The sequence below is a fragment of the Bombina bombina genome, chromosome 11 (genome assembly GCF_027579735.1).
Source record: "Bombina bombina isolate aBomBom1 chromosome 11, aBomBom1.pri, whole genome shotgun sequence".
NCBI lineage: Eukaryota > Metazoa > Chordata > Amphibia > Anura > Bombinatoridae > Bombina > Bombina bombina.
Genome location: NC_069509.1, coordinates 124,924,965 through 124,946,868, shown reverse-complemented (window position 1 = coordinate 124,946,868; position 21,904 = coordinate 124,924,965). Strand labels below are relative to the sequence as shown.

At 39.3% G+C, this 21,904-nt stretch overlaps 2 protein-coding genes across 2 annotated transcripts in view; one reads left to right on the top strand and one right to left on the bottom strand.

Annotated features, from left to right (window-relative positions):
• The window catches only part of C11H7orf50 (chromosome 11 C7orf50 homolog), a 1,120,174-nt gene that overhangs the window by 851,984 nt on the left and 246,286 nt on the right, over positions 1–21,904 (bottom strand). The window lies entirely within an intron of this gene.
• Positions 383–21,904, top strand: part of GPER1 (G protein-coupled estrogen receptor 1) — a 42,929-nt gene continuing 21,407 nt past the window's right edge. Inside the window, exon 1 of the mRNA XM_053694434.1 lies at positions 383–914. The gene's annotated coding sequence lies outside the window, so the exon portion shown is untranslated. The remainder of the gene's footprint in view (positions 915–21,904) is intronic.

Below are 21,904 nucleotides of genomic sequence, written 5' to 3'. Positions count from 1 at the left end.
CACTTACACACATATATATTATATACAAAAACACACTTACACACATATATATTATATACAAACACACATATTTGGAAACCATAATGATGTATTCACTCATTCACAAGGATTAAAATTATCTACGAAGATGTTTTTTTAAATGGAAATATATTACCCGCTGAATGAAGCATAAACAGGTGTAAGACCACATAATTTCAAGCAAATCATTAAAAAAGGGTAACATAAAAGATGTAAATGTTCTTCAGCTACAGAGAAGAATGTAAAACAGCTGTCCCCAGTAACAGGAGAGGAAGGGTTAACATTAGCCTTAAAAGGAAGCTATACCCAAACCGCTTGCACTGAGCACAAATTAGTACAACCCTGGGAATCTATGAAGCACCGATCTGTTTCTAAGGACAGACGGCATGAGCTTACAAACTGCTGCCACAATAACAATCTATTGGGATACAAATTTTCCTTCAGGTGATTGTCACATCAACATTTTTTTTTTTGCTGCTCAATCATACGTAGTGACATCTATGCAACATTCTCTATAAGCCAAAGAGCAGAAGACCAGGATAAACATATCCATTTGTGGTTCAGGATGCCGAGCAGAAATGTTGCACTGTGCCTTGGGTAAACCTGCTCTGATGAAGACAGGATGAATAGCCGAGGCTGATACTTAAATCGCTTTGTAAGCATTGCGCTCATGTACCGTGTAGGACAAAAGTATGTAAGTGCTAAAATAGGTTGGTTATGTCAGTTCACAATCTTGCACGAATATACTAATTCAATTAATCCTTCAAATAATTAGCAGCTTGGCTACCTTTGAAAAGATGATCCATAAGGGATGGAGGTGCAAAACCTTTTGTGAAGTCTTAAGAGATGGGAAAAGGATTACAAGAACACAGAAAACAGAGGGACAGCCACAGTGTGTGAGTATATGTCCTTATAACTTGTGTTTTATTGCTAATCACTTGTTTAAAAGTTCTGAAAATACAACAAGGTGATGTGATTAGGAATCTGTAAAATTATTATCTTTTAATGTAACATTATGCAATTTAGCAGCTATTTTTGTTTATAAGTGGGAATTTTTGCTTCTATTAATCATCAAGGACTTTACACACTACAGTAACATTTATATACGTTGGCACAAATCAGATATTATTTATCCATTTACACAAACACATTAAACTGCACCATATACTACAATCATTTATTTAGAGTCCATTATTAAAGAGAGAGATTTCTTGAAAAGGAAATCCTTATGACATGCATTGTTCATTCTATCTGGTAGTAAGGGTTTCAATTAGCGTGTGTGAAAAGGTCTGTGTGTGAGTGTTTGTATGTGTTTCTCTGTATGTTAGTCAGTGTGTGTGTGTATATATGAGTGTCTGTGCTATATGTGTTTGGGTCTGTTTCTCTGTATGTCAGTCAGTGTGTGTGTATACGATTGTCTGTGCTGTATGTGTGTGTATATTAGTGTCTGTTTAAACTGTATGTTTGTTTGTTTCTCTGTATGTCAGTCTGTGTGTGTTTATACAAGTGTCTGTGCTGTATGTGTGTGTATATTAGTGTCTGTTTAAACTGTATGTTTGTTTGTTTCTCTGTATGTCAGTCAGTGTGTGTGTATATGAGTGTCTGTGCTGTATGTGTGTGTATATTAGTGTCTGTTTAAACTGTATGTTTGTTTCTCTGTATGTCAGTCTGTGTGTGTTTATGAGTGTCTGTTTGATCTGTGCCTATTTGTGTGTGTGTTTCTCTGTATGTCAGTCTATGCGTGTGTGTATGAGTGACTGTGGTGTATGTGTTTGTTTCTCTGTATGTTAGTCTACTGTGTATATATGTGTCTGTATGTGCCTGTGTGTGTTTCTCAGTATGTCAGTCTGTGTGTGTGTGTATACACGAGTGCCTTTTTGTGCTGTATGTGTTTGTGCGCGTTTATCTGTACGTCAGTCAGTGTGTGTGTGTGTATATGTATGGATGTCTGTGCTGTTTGCGTTTGTATGTGGTTCTCTGTATGTCAGTCTGTGTGTGTGTATATGAGTGCCTGTTTGTGCTATATGTTTTTGTGTGTGTTTCTCTCTATGTCAGTCTGTGTGTGTGTGTATATGAGTGCCTGTTTGTGTTGTATGTGTTTGTGTGAGTTTCTCTGTATGTCAGTCTGTGTGTGTATTTGAGTATCTGTTTGTGCTGTGTTTGTATATTTATCTGTATGTGTTTTGTACGGTTGTATGTTCTTTTCTGCAGGTTTGTGATTTTGTGTGTCTATCCAGCTGTTAGTCTGTGTGTTTCTTGAGTGTGGTAGTATCTATCCATGCATGTCTGTACGTGTCTCAGTATGTGTGTGCTGTGTCTGCACATCTCTTTGTGTGTTTATTATGTAGTGTTCTTGACAGAAAATGTTGCCAGTAGTCGGGTGGGTGCAGAGTATTACTTTGTAATATTATAACATTTTCTGCTATCGAAAGCACAAAAATTGCATAATTTAACATCAATATATTTAATGATAATGTGTGCAATAAACATTGAAAAACATAATAGTATCTAATTTTATCTTAAAGGTGCAATATACATAACATTTTCATATAACTGCAGGTAATAGATACTAATATAATAATAATATGCACATATATTTATAACAAAATCCAGTATAAAACCTTTTAGAAACTTACTTAGTATAGCACTGTTGCCGAGGTTAGGCTGGGACACCCACTGAAAGGGACTGAGAAAGCAAGAGGAGCAGACCCCCCCCATGAATATGAAAAGACCCATTTACAAACAGGAGCAAGCAGGGGTCTGTAGACTTGTGTCTACATCTGATACTTTGGGGCTTGGTTAGGAGTCTGAAAATCAGCACAATATTAAAAAAATAAGCAAAACTATACATTGTTACAAAAACACACCCAGATGGGCTATATAAATAGATCATCTACAAAACATTCATGCAAAGAAAAATCTAGTGTACAGTGTCCCTTTAATATTGTCTTAAAGGGATAGTAAACACCAAAAATGTTATTGATTTAAAAGATAGATAATCCCTTTATTTACCATTACCCAGTTTTGCAAAACCAACACTGCTATAGAAATATACTGTTTACCTCTGTAATTACCTTGTACCTAAGCTTCTGCTGACTGCCTCCTTATCTCATATCTTTTGACAGACTTGCATTTCAGGCAATTAGTGTTGACTCTTAAATAACTTCATGTGTGTGAGCACAGTGTTATTTATATGAAACACATGAACTAACACCCTTTAGCTGTGAAAAACTGTCAAATGCATTGAGATAAGAGGCGGTCTTCAAGGGCTTAGAAATTAGCATATGAGCATACCTAGGTTTAGCTTTCAACTAAGAATAACAAAAGAACAAAGCAAATTTGATGATAAAAGTAAATTAGTAAGCTATTTAAATTTACATGCCCTATCTGAATCATGAATGTTTAATTTGGACTTTACTATCCCTTTAAATTTTAGCCAGGAGGACAATAAAATCAGCCAGGTGTTGCACCCAATTAAAAGGTCATGGGGGGAAACTGATTTAGATTAGTATGATTACAGATAATGAGATATCATTTATTTGCATAATCCCTAATAAAATAATAAAAATGCTGATGAGGTGAAAAAATAATTTAACACCCTCTATTTCCCTACTATTCTTGTACCCTTCTCCATTTGGAATTTCTCAGTATACATTTTTACTCCTCTCAGCCAATCATATTCTCTTTACCTAAAAACTATCCGTCCAAGCATAAAACACATGTATACATATTTATATATATATATATTTTTCAATTTCAAAGTTTTATTCATTTTTAAAAGATTAAAAGTAACAATTGGGGACACGCAGGACCCCTGATCTGATAAACATAAATGGGAAATTCGATTACACATGCCTAGGAATAATGAACATAAATTTAGCACAAATAGGTGTAACCATATGCAGAATCAGAAACATCCACTCAAAAGGTAAATAAGATAATTCTAGCAATGGGAAGATTATGTTCCTACGAAGTAAAAGGGTTTGTGGCGAAAGATAGTCCGCCTAATTTGAACCCTGGTGTGGGCTCTATAAATGTGTGAGGGGGGGAGGTAACTAGTACAGAATATACAATGTAGATGAACAGAAAGGGAGAATAGGCAAACCATAGTATAGGAGTTAATAATAAACGTTACTTAATCTACTTACAGTATCATTACCTTAGTTGACCTTTGTGTATATCATGACCTAGTGAATTATGGGTAACGTTGCTATGGGCATCTTACTGAGTCAAGGACCCAACTACCATGCTATGGGGTCTTGTCGTATAACCTCATTAGGCTAACTGGCTTAAACTTAAATCTATCTCATGTGTATTACGACCACTAACTCAAAAATGGGGTCACCATGTTAGTGTAACCAGCTCCCCTACATAGTCCTTCTCCTCACTATATGTGAGAGTTTATATTAGCTGATCCTTGGTTGGCATGCTTGTGGGCTATACTTCCTTTATGCGGGATCCCTTCAGACCCTGGCCACTGGTCCTGAAGGGGGAACGCATATTATGCAAGAAATGCCTCGAGTGATAGTGAAAGGAAAATGATACATAAAGCTGCAATGGTAGAATATACCTGTCCCTTTTGAGGGCCCCCACAAACCCCCAAACTGGACATACACGTATACATGATTTATCAGCATCATTGAAAGTATTATGTCAGAAACCCACGTATGACATGGTTATTACGCAATCGCTGCATATTTATATTTTTAAGAGTCACCTGAAACACAGAATGCAATCCATGCTCTTTGGTGGAGTGGAAAAACTACAATTTTACAGGGTTACATTGCAAGAAAATCATACAAAATAAATAATGAATGTGCATTACAAAGTGGTTTTAATATGTTTAATTAAACATGTTATGGGTAATTACATTTAAAGTAAAATGCCCCTTTAAATGGATATGAAACAGTGCTCCTTTAGTAAAAACAAATATGTTAATATAAAAATAATAGTATTAAAAAACAGCTTCAATTTAATTGTCTTCTTTTAAACCAAGCCTCTGTCCTCAGGGAGAAGACATTTTTTGAACTTAAAGGGACATGAAACCCAAAAATTTTCTTTCATGATTCAGATAGAGAATACAATTTTAAACAACTTTACAATTTTCTTCTATCATTTAATTTGCTTCCTTCTCTAGTTATCCTTTCCTGAAAAGTTTATCTAGACAAGCTCAGGATCAGCAGAGAACCTAGGCCCTAGCTGTTGATTGGAGGAGAAGGGGAGGGGCAATATATACAGCTCTGCTGTGGTGCTCTTTGCCACTTCCTGTTAGCAGTAGGTTAATATCCCACAAGTAAGGATGAAATCCGTGGACTCGTCATATCTTTGTAAAAGAAATATACACATACACATGCACATGCAGACACAGGTACACACAAACACAGACATGCACTCTATACAATGCTGGCCCTAATTCCTCTAATTATAGTGGCCGGGAGGCGGGTAATCTCCACCCTGCCCAGTCTTACCAAGCGATTGTGTCAGTAAAATACCATCTATATGGTAATCTAAAGTGGGGAGCAAAAAATATGGCCACTTGGCCTTCACTGGTTTTTTAATAAAAAAATGATTGGTGGCTGCATATATATATTGATTGTGATTGGTTCACCCATGTGTTCAGTTAGAAACCAGCAGTGCATAGCTGCTCCTTCAACAAAGGATACCAAGAGAATGAAACAGATTAGATAATAGAAGTAAATTAGAAAGTTGTTTAAAAATGTATTCTCTATCTGAATCATGAAAGATTTTTTGGGGGTTTCATGTCCCTTTAAGTTGCTTTTGGCCTCTTCTGAGCATGGGCAAATCAGACTCTGTTTCTCTTGCATTCATGAAACACTAAGCTAGCTCAAGTTACTCTTGAAGATTTATGACAAAGCTAGTTCAGCCTCCCTGTAGATACCCCAGTCCACTTGTAGGGTTGTAAAAGGAAGTAATTAACACTGCGCAAATTAAATTTGTTTTGTTTTTTTAAAAAAGGAAGGGCAAAATCCTTTTTAAATGATAAATAATATATATTGCAATGATTTATATTAACTATATATAATGCTTAGCTTTTTTATTAAAGTAATCAAACCGATCTAAAAGGGAAAGTATACACCATTTTTCATACAACTGCATGTAATGGACACTAGGATATAGAAGAATATGCACAGATACTGATATAAAACCATTTAAAAATTTACTTAGCGCTGCGGTATCTGTTGGCGCTCTACAAATAACTGATAATAATAATAAAAATAGAAGCTCCCAGTTTATAGTGCTGTTGATGAGGTTTGATTGGGACACCCAGTGATAGGGGCTGGGAAATAGGAACAGGCAGATACCCTCCCTTCTCTGCATATGAAAAGACAGATTACACAACAGGGAGTCTGTATACATCAGTATACATCTAAAACTTTGGGGCTTGGTTAGGAGTCTGAAAATCAGCACAATGTTTTTTTTAAAAATAATCAAAACTCACAAACGGGCTATATAATTGGATCATCTACAAAACATTAATGCAAAAAAAATCTAGTGTACAATGTACATTTAATGCATACTATAGTTTCTGTATCCTTGTTCTCATAGCGGTCAAATACTAAATGATCTGGGACAGTGCTGGAGAGGCTAAACATTCCTTTTATCAGGAAGGATAATCATTATCACCGAAAACACACACACACACCTACTTCTCTTCTGTGATGTGTGGCTGATTTACAGCATATAAAGGAACTTCAGGATATGTCTGCACTCTTTTATCCTTGTATATAGATAATACAACACACGTCTATGTGTACACATATTATACAGACACAAAAAGGTATAAGAATAGAGCAGATGGCTTCAGCCACTTAACCAATATACGCACTATAAACTAACAAATCCAATGAGGAACAAAGAAAGATCAAAGATGAAAGCAGATTTGACTGAGACATCAATAAGGCTTTACAATTAATATTTTGGGGTAACCAGAAGGGATTGGAGAATGTTCAGCACATTTGTAAAAAAAAAATAACGGATTTTGATTGCATTTAAATCTTCTAAACAAAAACTGTTGTGTTTTTTTTATTATTATTTTTGTGTGGAGGAGTCGACAATAATTTTTGAAAAAAAATCTGTAAAAAGGGACATAAGATTCAACATTGGAAGCATACAAACCAAGGTATTGCCAATATAGTACAGCCTACCCCCAGGTCTCTGAGCAGGTGCAATGTTTAAATATGGATGCACAGAGCATATCTAAATATAGTCTGCACACCTGCACAGTGTAAAAACTATCAATGACACAGCAAAAGCATATTCACTATGAGGTGTATAGCAAAAATGTTTCTATTCAAAAATGAAAAAAGTCTAATATGCACTTCAATTTTTGACGGTCAACACAAAAAATGTTATTGTTTAAAAAACAGAATATATGCTTACCTGATAAATTACTTTCTCTTGTGATGTATCAAGTCCACGGATTCATCCTTTACTTGTGGGATATTCTCCTTCCCAATAGGAAGTGGCAAAGAGAGCACACAGCAGAGCTCCCCCTCTAGCTCCACCCCCCAGTCATTCGACCGAAGGTTAGGAAGAAAAAGGAGAAACCATAGGGTGTAGTGGTGACTGTAGTTTAAACAAAAAAGCTACCTGACTTAATAGCCAGGGCGGGCCGTGGACTTGATACATCACAAGAGAAAGTAATTTATCAGGTAAGCATACATTCTGTTTTCTCTTGTAAGATCTATCGAGTCCACGGATTCATCATTTACTTGTGGGATACCAATACCAAAGCTTTAGGACACGGATGAAGGGAGGGAACAAGACAGGTACCTTAAACGGAAGGCACCACTGCTTGTAAAACCTTTCTCCCAAAAATAGCCTCCGAAGAAGCAAAAGTATCGAATTTGTAAAATTTGGAAAAAGTATGCAGCAAAGACCAAGACGCTGCCTTACAAATCTGTTCAACAGAAGCCTCATTTTTAAAAGCCCATGTGGAAGCCACTGCTCTGGTAGAATGAGCAGTAATTGTTTCGGGAGGCTGCTGGCCAGCAGTCTCATAGGCCAAACGGATGATGCTTTTCAGCCAAAAGGATAGAGAGGTAGCAGTCACCTTCTGACCTCTCCTCTTACCAGAATAGATAACAAACAAAGAAGATGTTTGTCTGAAATCAGACGTTCCTTTTTCGAAGACGGATTAGGACGCAGAGAAGGAACAACAATTTCCTGGTTAATATTCTTATTAGACACAACCTTAGGAAGAAAACCGGGTTTGGTAAGCAAAACTACCTTATCTGCATGGAAAACCAGGTAAGTTGAATCACACTGTAAAGCAGATAACTCTGAAACTCTTCGAGCAGAAGAGATAGCTACCAAAAACAAAACTTTCCAAGATAAAAGCTTAATATCTATGGAATTTAAAGGTTCAAACGGAACCCCTTGCAGAACTGAAAGAACTAAATTCAGACTCCATGGGCCACAGGTCTATAAACAGGCTTGATTCTGACTAAAGCCTGACTAAACGCTTGAACGTCTGGTACCTCTGCCAGACGTTTGTGTAAAAGAATAGACAAAGCAGATATCTGTCCTTTTAAGGAACTAGCTGATAATCCTTTCTCCAATCCTTCTTGGAGAAAGGACAATATCCTGGGAATCCTAATCTTACTCCATAAATAACCCTTGGATTCACACCAAAAAACATAATTTATGTAAGAACTTACCTGATAAATTCATTTCTTTCATATTAACAAGAGTCCATGAGCTAGTGACGTATGGGATATACATTCCTACCAGGAGGGGCAAAGTTTCCCAAACCTTAAAATGCCTATAAATACACCCCTCACCACACCCACAAATCAGTTTAACGAATAGCCAAGAAGTGGGGTGATAAGAAAAAAAGTGCGAAGCATATAAAATAAGGAATTGGAATAATTGTGCTTTATACAAAAAAATCATAACCACCACAAAAAAGGGTGGGCCTCATGGACTCTTGTTAATATGAAAGAAATGAATTTATCAGGTAAGTTCTTACATAAATTATGTTTTCTTTCATGTAATTAACAAGAGTCCATGAGCTAGTGACGTATGGGATAATGACTACCCAAGATGTGGATCTTTCCACACAAGAGTCACTAGAGAGGGAGGGATAAAATAAAGACAGTCAATTCCTGCTGAAAATAATCCACACCCAAAATAAAGTTTAACAAAAAACATAAGCAGAAGATTCAAACTGAAACCGCTGCCTGAAGAACTTTTCTACCAAAAACTGCTTCAGAAGAAGAAAACACATCAAAATGGTAGAATTTAGTAAAAGTATGCAAAGAGGACCAAGTTGCTGCTTTGCAGATCTGGTCAACCGAAGCTTCATTCCTAAACGCCCAGGAAGTAGATACTGACCTAGTAGAATGAGCTGTAATTCTCTGAGGCGGAATTTTACCCGACTCAACATAGGCAAGATGAATTAAAGATTTCAACCAAGATGCCAAAGAAATGGCAGAAGCTTTCTGGCCTTTCCTAGAACCGGAAAAGATAACAAATAGACTAGAAGTCTTACGGAAAGATTTCGTAGCTTCAACATAATATTTCAAAGCTCTAACAACATCCAAAGAATGCAATGATTTCTCCTTAGAATTCTTAGGATTAGGACATAATGAAGGAACCACAATTTCTCTACTAATGTTGTTGGAATTCACAACTTTAGGTAAAAATTCAAAAGAAGTTCGCAACACCGCCTTATCCTGATGAAAAATCAGAAAAGGAGACTCACACGAAAGAGCAGATAATTCAGAAACTCTTCTAGCAGAAGAGATGGCCAAAAGGAACAAAACTTTCCAAGAAAGTAATTTAATGTCCAATGAATGCATAGGTTCAAACGGAGGAGCTTGAAGATCTCCCAGAACCAAATTCAAACTCCAAGGAGGAGAAATTGACTTAATGACAGGTTTTATACGAACCAAAGCTTGTACAAAACAATGAATATCAGGAAGAATAGCAATCTTTCTGTGAAAAAGAACAGAAAGAGCGGAGATTTGTCCTTTCAAAGAACTTGCGGACAAACCCTTATCTAAACCATCCTGAAGAAACTGTAAAATTCTCGGTATTCTAAAAGAATGCCAAGAAAATTGATGAAAAAGACACCAAGAAATATAAGTCTTCCAGACTCTATAATATATCTCTCGAGATACAGATTTACGAGCCTGTAACATAGTATTAATCACGGAGTCAGAGAAACCTCTATGACCAAGAATCAAGCGTTCAATCTCCATACCTTTAAATTTAAGGATTTCAGATCCGGATGGAAAAAAGGACCTTGTGACAGAAGGTCTGGTCTTAACGGAAGAGTCCATGGTTGGCAAGATGCCATCCGGACAAGATCCGCATACCAAAACCTGTGAGGCCATGCCGGAGCTATTAGCAGAACAAACGAGCATTCCCTCAGAATCTTGGAGATTACTCTTGGAAGAAGAACTAGAGGCGGAAAGATATAGGCAGGATGATACTTCCAAGGAAGTGATAATGCATCCACTGCCTCCGCCTGAGGATCCCGGGATCTGGACAGATACCTGGGAAGTTTCTTGTTTAGATGAGAGGCCATCAGATCTATCTCTGGGAGCCCCCACATTTGAACAATCTGAAGAAATACCTCTGGGTGAAGAGACCATTCGCCCGGATGCAACGTTTGGCGACTGAGATAATCCGCTTCCCAATTGTCTACACCTGGGATATGAACCGCAGAGATTAGACAGGAGCTGGATTCTGCCCAAACCAAAATTCGAGATACTTCTTTCATAGCCAGAGGACTGTGAGTCCCTCCTTGATGATTGATGTATGCCACAGTTGTGACATTGTCTGTCTGAAAACAAATGAACGATTCTCTCTTCAGAAGAGGCCAAAACTGAAGAGCTCTGAAAACTGCACGGAGTTCCAAGATATTGATCGGTAATCTCACCTCCTGAGATTCCCAAACTCCTTGTGCCGTCAGAGATCCCCACACAGCTCCCCAACCTGTGAGACTTGCATCTGTTGAAATTACAGTCCAGGTCGGAAGAACAAAAGAAGCCCCCTGAATTAAACGAAGGTGATCTGTCCACCACGTTAGAGAGTGCCGAACAATCGGTTTTAAAGATATTAATTGATATATCTTCGTGTAATCCCTGCACCATTGGTTCAGCATACAGAGCTGAAGAGGTCGCATGTGAAAACGAGCAAAGTGGATCGCGTCCGATGCAGCAGTCATAAGACCTAGAATTTCCATGCATAAGGCTACCGAAGGGAATGATTGAGACTGAAGGTTTCGACAGGCTGTAATCAATTTTAGACGTCTCTTGTCTGTTAAAGACAGAGTCATGGACACTGAATCTATCTGGAAACCCAGAAAGGTTACCCTTGTTTGAGGAATCAAATAACTTTTTGGTAAATTGATCCTCCAACCATGATCTTGAAGAAACAACACAAGTTGATTCGTATGAGACTCTGCTAAATGTAAAGACTGAGCAAGTACCAAGATATCGTCCAAATAAGGAAATACCACAATACCCTGTTCTCTGATTACAGACAGAAGGGCACCGAGAATCTTTGTGAAAATTCTTGGAGCTGTAGCAAGGCCAAACGGTAGAGCCACAAATTGGTAATGCTTGTCTAGAAAAGAGAATCTCAGGAACTGATAATGATCTGGATGAATCGGAATATGCAGATATGCATCCTGTAAATCTATTGTGGACATATAATTCCCTTGCTGAACAAAAGGCAATATAGTCCTTACAGTTACCATCTTGAACGTTGGTATCCTTACATAACGATTCAATAATTTTAGATCCAGAACTGGTCTGAAGGAATTCTCCTTCTTTGGTACAATGAAGAGATTTGAATAAAACCCCATCCCCTGTTCCGGAACTGGAACTGGCATAATTACTCCAGCCAACTCTAGATCTGAAACACAATTCAGAAATGCTTGAGCTTTCACTGGATTTACTGGGACATGGGAAAGAAAAAATCTCTTTGCAGGAGGTCTCATCTTGAAACCAATTCTGTACCCTTCTGAAACAATGTTCTGAATCCAAAGATTGTGAACAGAATTGATCCAAATTTCTTTGAAAAAACGTAACCTGCCCCCTACCAGCTGAACTGGAATGAGGGCCGTACCTTCATGTGAACTTAGAAGCAGGCTTTGCCTTTCTAGCAGGCTTGGATTTATTCCAGACTGGAGATGGTTTCCAAACTGAAACTGCTCCTGAGGACGAAGGATCAGGCTTTTGTTCTTTGTTGAAACGAAAGGAACGAAAACGATTGTTAGCCCTGTTTTTACCTTTAGACTTTTTATCCTGTGGTAAAAAAGTTCCTTTCCCACCAGTAACAGTTGAAATAATAGAATCCAACTGAGAACCAAATAATTTGTTTCCCTGGAAAGAAATGGAAAGTAGAGTTGATTTAGAAGCCATATCAGCATTCCAGGTCTTAAGCCATAAAGCTCTTCTGGCTAAGATAGCCAGAGACATAAACCTAACATCAACTCTAATAATATCAAAAATGGCATCACAGATGAAATTATTAGCATGCTGGAGAAGAATAATAATATCATGAGAATCACGATTTGTTACTTGTTGCGCTAGAGTTTCCAACCAAAAAGTTGAAGCTGCAGCAACATCAGCCAATGATATAGCAGGTCTAAGAAGATTACCTGAACATAGATAAGCTTTTCTTAGAAAAGATTCAATTTTTCTATCTAAAGGATCCTTAAACGAGGTACCATCTGACGTAGGAATGGTAGTACGTTTAGCAAGGGTAGAAATAGCCCCATCAACTTTAGGGATTTTGTCCCAAAATTCTAACCTGTCAGGCGGAACAGGATATAATTGCTTAAAACGTTTAGAAGGAGTAAATGAATTACCCAATTTATCCCATTCCTTAGAAATTACTGCAGAAATAGCATTAGGAACAGGAAAGACTTCTGGAATAACCGCAGGAGCTTTAAAAACCTTATCCAAACGTATAGAATTAGTATCAAGAGGACTAGAATCCTCTATTTCTAAAGCAATTAGTACTTCTTTAAGTAAAGAGCGAATAAATTCCATCTTAAATAAATATGAAGATTTATCAGCATCAATCTCTGAGATAGAATCCTCTGAACCAGAAGAGTCCAAAGAATCAGAATGATGGTGTTCATTTAAAAATTCATCTGTAAAGAGAGAAGATTTAAAAGACTTTTTACGTTTACTAGAAGGAGAAATAACAGACAAAGCCTTCTTTATGGATTCAGAAACAAAATCTCTTATGTTATCAGGAACATTCTGCACCTTAGATGTTGAGGGAACTGCAACAGGCAATGGTACATCACTAAAGGAAATATTATCTGCTTTAACAAGTTTGTCATGACAATTATTACAAACAACAGCTGGAGGAATAGCTACCAAAAGTTTACAGCAGATACACTTAGCTTTGGTAGATCCAGCAGGCAGTGGTTTTCCTGTAGTATCTTCTGGCTCAGATGCAACGTGAGACATCTTGCAATATGTAAGAGAAAAAACAACATATAAAGCAAAATAGATCAAATTCCTTATAAGACAGTTTCAGGAATGGGAAAAAAATGCCAAACATCAAGCTTCTAGCAACCAGAAGCAAATGAAAAATGAGACTGAAATAATGTGGAGACAAAAGCGACGCCTATATTTTTTGGCGCCAAATAAGACGCCCACATTATTTGGCGCCTAAATGCTTTTGGCGCCAAAAATGACGCCACATCCGGAACGCCGACATTTTTGGCGCAAAATAACGTAAAAAATGACGCAACTTCCGGCGACACGTATGACGCCGGAAACGGAAAAGAATTTTTGCGCCAAAAAAGTCCGCGCCAAGAATGACACAATAAAATGAAGCATTTTCAGCCCCCGCGAGCCTAACAGCCCACAGGGAAAAAAGTCAAATTTTTGAGGTAAGAAAAAAATATGATAATTTAAAGCATAATCCCAAATATGAAACTGACTGTCTGGAAATAAGGAAAGTTGAACATTCTGAGTCAAGGCAAATAAATGTTTGAATACATATATTTAGAACTTTATAAATAAAGTGCCCAACCATAGCTTAGAGTGTCACAGAAAATAAGACTTACTTACCCCAGGACACTCATCTACATGTTTGTAGAAAGCCAAACCAGTACTGAAACGAGAATCAGTAGAGGAAATGGTAAATATAAGAGTATATCGTCGATCTGAAAAGGGAGGTAAGAGATGAATCTCTACGACCGATAACAGAGAACCTTATGAAATAGATCCCGTAGAAGGAGATCACTGCATTCAATAGGCAATACTCTCTTCACATCCCTCTGACATTCACTGCACGCTGAGAGGAAAACCGGGCTCCAACTTGCTGCGGAGCGCATATCAACGTAGAATCTAGCACAAACTTACTTCACCACCTCCCTTGGAGGCAAAGTTTGTAAAAACTGATTTGTGGGTGTGGTGAGGGGTGTATTTATAGGCATTTTAAGGTTTGGGAAACTTTGCCCCTCCTGGTAGGAATGTATATCCCATACGTCACTAGCTCATGGACTCTTGTTAATTACATGAAAGAAAAGGTATTTTCGCCAAATCTTATGGTAGATTTTCCTGGTGACAGGCTTTCTAGCCTGAATCAGGGTATCAATAACCGACTCAGAGAAACCACGCTTTGATAGAATTAGGCGTTCAATCTCCAAGCAGTCAGACGCAGAGAAATTAGATTTGGATGCTTGAAAGGACCTTGTATTAGACAGAGTCCATTAGGTCTGCATACCAGGTCCTGCATGGCCACGCATGCGCTATCAGAATCACCGAAGCCCTCTCCTGCTTGATTCTGGCAACCAGACGAGGGAGGAGAGGAAACGGTGGAAAAACATAAGCCAGATTGAAGGACCAAGGCGCTGCTAGAGCATCTATCAGCACTGCCTGAGGATCCCGGGACCTGGACCCGTAAAGAGGAAGTTTGGTGTTCTGACGGGACGCCATCAGATCCAATTCTGGAGTGCCCCATAGCTGAGTCAGCTGGGCAAATACCTCCGGGTGGAGTTCCCACTCTCCCGGGTGAAAAGTCGGACGACTTAGAAAATCCGCCTCCCAGTTGTCTACTCCTGGGATGTGAATTGCTGAGAGATGGCAGGAGTGATCCTCCGCCCACCTGATTATTTTGGTTACTTCCGTTATTGCTAGGGAACTCCTTGTTCCCCCTTGATGACTGACGTAAGCTACAGTCGTGATGTTGTCCGACTGAAATCTGATGAATTTGGCCGCAGCTAGCTGAGGCCATGCCTGAAGCGCGTTGAATATCGCCATCAGTTCCAGAATGTTTATCGGGAGAAGAGCTTCTTCCCGAGGCCATAAGCCCTGAGCTTTCAGGGAGTCCCAGACTGCACCCCAGCCCAACAGACTGGCGTCGGTCGTTACGATGATCCACTCTGGTCTGTGGAAACACATTCCCTGAGACAGGTGATCCTGAGACAACCACCAGAGAAGAGAATCTCTGGTCCTCTGGTCCAGCTGTATTTGAGGAGACAAATCTGCATAATCCCCATTCCACTGTTTGAGCATGCATAGTTGCAGTGGTCTGAGGTGTATCCGTGCAAAAGGGACTATGTCCATTGCCGCTACCATTAGTCTGATTGCCTCCATGCACTGAGCTACAGATGGCCGAGGAATGAAATGAAGGGCTCGGCAAGTGGTTAAGAGTTTTAACTTTCTGACCTCCGTCAGAAATATTTTCATTTTCTAACACCACATTCACTTTACCCTTCCAATTGCTTAGAGCCGGCAAAGAGAATGACTGGGGGGTGGAGCTAGAGGGGGAGTTATATGGACAGCTCTGCTGTGTGCTCTCTTTGCCACTTCCTGTTGGGAAGGAGAATATCCCACAAGTAAAGGATGAATCCGTGGACTCGATACATCTTACAAGAGAAAGATAGATAATGCCTTTACTACCCATTCCCCAGCTTTGTACAAAAAATAGGGTTATATTAAAAAGGAACACTGAATCCAATTTTTTTCTATCATGATTCAGATAGAGCATTCAATTTTATGCAACTTTCTAATTTACTCCTATTTTCAAATTCTTTTCATTCTCTTGGTATCTTTATTTGAAATGCAAGAATGTAAGTTTAGATGCCGGCCCATTTTTGGTGAACACACTGTGTTGTTCTTGCTGATTGGTGGGTAAATTCAGCTACCAATAAACAAGTGCTTTCCATGGTTCTAAACCAAAAAAATAGCTTAGATACCTTATTTTTCAAATAAAGAAAGCAAGAGAACAAAGAAAAATGGATAATAGGAGTAAATTAGAAAGTTGTTTAAAACTGCATGCTCTATCTGAAGAAAAAAATTGGGTTCAGTGTCCCTTTAATATACTTTATAACCTTTAAGCCTCTAAATTTTGGTCTGTTTCGAAGTCACTAAAGATAGCCCCTTGATCACATGCTTTGTATTAGCTTTTCACAACAGGGGAGTGCTAGGTCATGTAAGCCATATAGATAACATTGAGCTCACGCCCGTTCTAAAAACACAGCACTAATTGGCTTAAAGGGACACTGAACCCAATTTTTTTCTTTCGTGATTCAGATAGAGCATGAGATTTTAAGCAACTTTCTAATTTACTCCTATTATCAATTTTTCTTCTTTCTCTTGCTTTCTTTATTTGAAAAAGAAGGCATCTAAGCTATTTTTTTGGTTCAGACCATGGAAAGCACTTGTTTATTGGTGGGTGAATTTATCCACCAATCAGCAAGAACAACCCAGTTTGTTCACCAAAAATGGGCCGGCATCTAAACTTACATTCTTGCATTTCAAATAAAGATACCAAGAGAATGAAGACAATTTTATAATAGGAGTCAAATAGAAAGTTGCTTAAAATTGCATGCTTTATCTGAATCCCAAAAGAAAAAAATTCTGTGCAAAACTGGGGAATGGGTAAAGGGTAATAAAAAGTATCTATCTTTTTAAACCATAAAAAAAAAATTGTGTTGCATTTTCCTTTAAACATTTACCTTTACAAATCTTCACTATTACGATTTTTCATACAATCTTGATTTTTACAGATATATTTTAATGGCTGAATTGATGTCAAGTAGAACATTTAGTTTATAATTCACAAGTAAAATACAGATATTCACCCATTCCTAATAACTGGAGATAAAATGATAAATCTATATTTAGGATCACTTTCCATCCTGACTCAATACAAAAAGTTTAGCTGTAGGTGTAAATGCCCAGTTTTTCCATTACCACTGTACAAACGTGAGTGATGTAGAAACTCAGAGAAAAATGTGCAGATTAACAGCCCACCTGATATTTACTTTACATGCATTGTAGTCAATGTGTTTCTTTGGATCACGTAAAAGATGTATGATAGTCTTTGTTTAGTTTGCTTGTTTGTTTGTTAGTTTTTTTTCTACTAAAAAAAAAAAAAAATTAAAAAAGAAAATGCAAATCCCTGTATTTAATAAAACGGGCTTGCAGAGGCATGTCTCTTTCCACCAATAGTGCTGTGTGTTTTCCTTGAGAATTTATGTAAAAATTACATTTAACGTAAGCATTAGAAATACTATTACATTAAAGGGACAGTCTAGTCAAAATTAAACTTTCATGATTCAGATAGGGCATGTAATTTTTAAACAACTTTCCAATTTACTTTTATCATCAAATTTGCTTTGTTCTCTTGGTATTCTTTGTTGAATGCTAAACCTAGGTAGACGCATATGCTAATTTCTAATCCCTTGAAGGCTGCCTCTTATCTGAATGCATTTGACAGTTTTCACAGGTAGAGGGCATTAGTTCATGTGTGTCATACAAATTACAGTGTTCTCACTCCCGTGGAGTTATTTAGGAGTCAGCACTGATTGGCTAAAATGCAAGTCTGTCAAAAGAACTGAAATAAGGGGGCAGTCAGCAGAGGCTTAGATACAAGGTAATCACAGAGTTAAAAAGGGTATTAATATAACATTTTTGGTTATGCAAAACTGGGGAATGGGTAATAACATAAATTATGCTTATCAGATCATTTCCTTTCCTTCTGTAAGAGGAGTCCCCAGCTTCATTGCTTACTTGTAGGAATACAGAACCTGGCCACCAGGAGGAGGCAAAGACACCCCAGCCAAAGGCTTAAATACCTCCCCCACTTCCCTCATCCCCCAGTCATTCTGCCGAGGGAACAAGGCACAGTAGGAGAAATATCAGGGTATAAATGGTGCCAGAAGAACAAAACCAAATTTAAGTCTGCCCAAAAGAGAATTTGGGCGGGGCCGTGGACTCTCCTCATACAGAAGGAAAGGAAATCATATGGTAAGCATAATTTATGATTTCCTTCTTAATATGAGGAGAGTCCACGGCTTCATTCCTTACTTGTGGGGAACATATACCGAAGCTCTAGGACACTGAATAAAAACGGGAGGGTAAAAAGAGAGACAGACCCTTTTCGGAGGGCAGCACAGCCTGCAAAACCCTTCTCCCAAAAGCTGCTTCTGCAGTAGCAAAAACGCCAAATATGTAAAATTTTGAAAACAATATGTAAGGAAGACCAGGTAGTTGCCCTACAAATCTGATCCCTAAAGGTCTCATTCTTAAAAACCCAAGAGGGAGCCACAGCTCTAGTTGACTGAGCCTTAATCCTCTGAGGAGGCTTGTGTCCTGCTTACTCTATAAGCTAAGGGAACATGCTCCTCAACCAGAAAACCAAGGAAGTGGACGAGGCTTCCTGCCCCTTACGCTTCCCAGAATAGACACAAACAAGAAAGGCGTTTGACAAAACTCCTTTGTAGCCTGAAGAGAACTTCAAGGCCCGAACCACATCCAAGTTATGAAATAACCACTCCTTCGAAGGAGGAGGATTAGGACACAAGGAAGGAACCATAATCTTCTGATTGATGTTGCGATCTGAAACAACCATAGGAAGATAAAAAAAAGAACCTTCCCGAGACAGAAAGTCTTGATGTCAACTCCATGCATAAGCCCAAACAGAGTCTTCTGCAAAACTTAGAACAAGATGTAAACTCCAAGGAGGAGCACTAGATCTAAACACAGGCCTGATCTAGTCAAAGCCTGAACAAGACTGGACATCTGGAAGCTCTGTTAGCCTCTCGAGCAGTAAAACAGATAGGGATGAAATCTGTCCCCTAAGGGAGTTAACAGAAGGCCCTTCTCCAGAGCATCCTGGAGAAAGAAAAGGACCATGGAAAACCTGGCCTTATGCCAGGAGAATCCCTGCTCTACATAAAAGAAGAAGTAGGTCGTGCACCCTTCATGATAGATGCAACTATACACCAGCTTATGAGCTAGAACAAGAGTAACAACATTCTTTCAGAAAAAAACTCTCTTGGCTAAGACTAAGCATTCAATTCCACACAGTCAGCTTCAGAGAGTCCAGGTTGTGATAAACACAAGGACCCTGGCTCCAGCAGATCCCAGTAACAAGGTCCATGGAGACGAAGCCCCTAAACTGCGACACAACTCTAGATATAAACGGAGCAAACCGTCTCACTGATGTCTGCACCTGCTAGGATCAACCATCCACAACAAAGAGCGACAAGGCCGAAGAGAAGAAGGTTAAAAGAAATGCTAGATGTCTAGCATATTCGGGATTAAAAGGCCGGAGCCCCACCTGGGTTCAAACCCACCTTCTGCTACAGAAGCGGTGGAGCTAACACTGACGCCTTGAAAGCCTGATTGGCTTCCCCATCCGACACAAACATTTGAGCAGGGAATGAATGTAGAGGACATCCGAACCTGAAGAGTACACTCATAGAGGGGGTCACTGGCAATGAGCTGACGTAGGCTTGCGCCCACCACCAAACACGAGACCCCCCCATTTAGCAGGAGGAACTGTCCTTCTTCAAAAGGTGGTCTCCCCACTGAGAGGTCCCAACTGGTACGAACCCAGAAGACCAAATCCTCCAAGCTGTATGCTCACTGAGGAACCAAAGGAATAATCGGAAGGAAACTCCCAACCCACGGACCTTCCTAGGACACTCTCTCCCCATGGACAAGGAAGCGACAAGGTCAAAATTGCCAGAGAGAACTAGGAGAAAAAATTCTGAGAGCAGGGAGATCTGAACGGAACACTGGGAATTGATTTCCCCCACCGGTATTCCATGCAAGTCTGTTAAGACATTATAACCAACACCATGCCAAAGTCACAGCCTCGGCTGTGTCTATCATTCTCCACCCCCGCAACAAAGACCAGAAGGGGTTTGGAGGGCATAACCCAATGGTAAATTTGCAAGATCTCAGGATTAAATGAAAGCTGCCACAGCAGGATTCAACCCTAAGCGTTCAGCTTGCTATGCAGGGTAGATAAAAATCCCTGTCCCTAAGACAAAACAGCATCCAGATCCACCCTGGTGTCGACACCAGCAACTCGGATGTAGATCCAACTCTGAAGATTGAAAAGACACAAGAAAATCCCTAAAAGTCTATTACAGACATCCCAACTCTCCCGGAAGGTCCGGGAGTCTCCCGCATTGAAATAGTGGCTCCCTGACACCTGCAAATGAAACACAATCTCCCAGAAATAGCGGTACCAGAGAAAATCAAATGTGTGCCTGCACTTTTCATTTCTACCTCTAGGTGTCACTGTCCCATTAAAGCTCAATGCAAATAGTTACTGTGTTCCTCTCTAGACTTTTTCCCCCTTCCTGATCTCTACTCTAGTAAGGTGCAAAAGAGCAGCAGACCTGATATATATAGGTGAGATGTGCAGACTCCCATACCTCTATATTGTGCAGGCTCCCATACATCTATATTGTGCAGGCTTCCATACCTTTATATTGTGCAGGCTTCCATACCTCTATATTGTGCAGGCTCCCATACCTCTATATCGTGCAGGCTCCCATACCTCTATATTGTGCAGGCTCCCATACCTCTATATTGTGCAGGCTCCCATACCTTTATATTGTGCAGGCTCCCATACCTCTATATTGTGCAGGCTCCCATACCTCTATATCGTGCAGGCTCCCATACCTCTATATTGTGCAGGCTTCCATACCTCTATATTGTGCAGGCTTCCATACCTCTATATCGTGCAGGCTCCCATACCTCTATATTGTGCAGGCTCCCATACCTCTATATTGTGCAGGCTCCCATACCTTTATATTGTGCAGGCTTCCATACCTTTATATTGTGCAGGATCCCCTACCTCTATATTGTGCAAGCTCCCATACCTCTATATTGTGCAGGCTCCCATACCTCTATATTGTGCAGGCTCCCATACCTCTATATTGTGCAGGCCCCCATACCTCTATATTGTGCAGACTCCCATAGAGGTCAGGTGGCCGTGGAGCAACCTATGCCTGTAATCTATATTATATAAAAAAAGAGAAAAGATATATATAATTTGGTCAGGTAACAATTTAAAGGGACATTAAACAACTTTTTTTTTTTTTGGGGGGGGGGGGTGCGCAGTAGCCAGTGAAGGTGACCTCCCTGAAAGTTTTTGCAGGTTGGGATGTCTGCTATTAGCAGGCGAAGGTAAGAAACCCACAAAGGCCGAGACCCGGGAACTACAATCTGGAAGCAGGATACTGCCACCTTAAACCCCAGATCCCAAGAAGGATCAGAATGAGGTTTACTGTAAGATAAGGTTCCTAAGAAAAGAATTTGCACAAAAAGGATGAAACAGGAAAGACATCCTTCTTCCGAACAAAGGAAGAGAGAACCTTACATTCTCTAGCGAAAAGAAGAACTAATAAGCTCTGCTTCAATATCATTGAACCCAATTAGGGCGGGAAGACCCTCCCCCTATTAGGGCATGCACCAACAGTGAAAGAAAATATTCCTGCAGTGTGATAGATACCGGGACAATAACTCCAAAGGTCCCTTGTCTTCTATGACAAGACAATTGCCCAGAAAATAAGCCTAGTTCCAGCCTCTAGGACCTCTAGATCCATATGATCCAGTATCAAGCACCCATCCCAGTC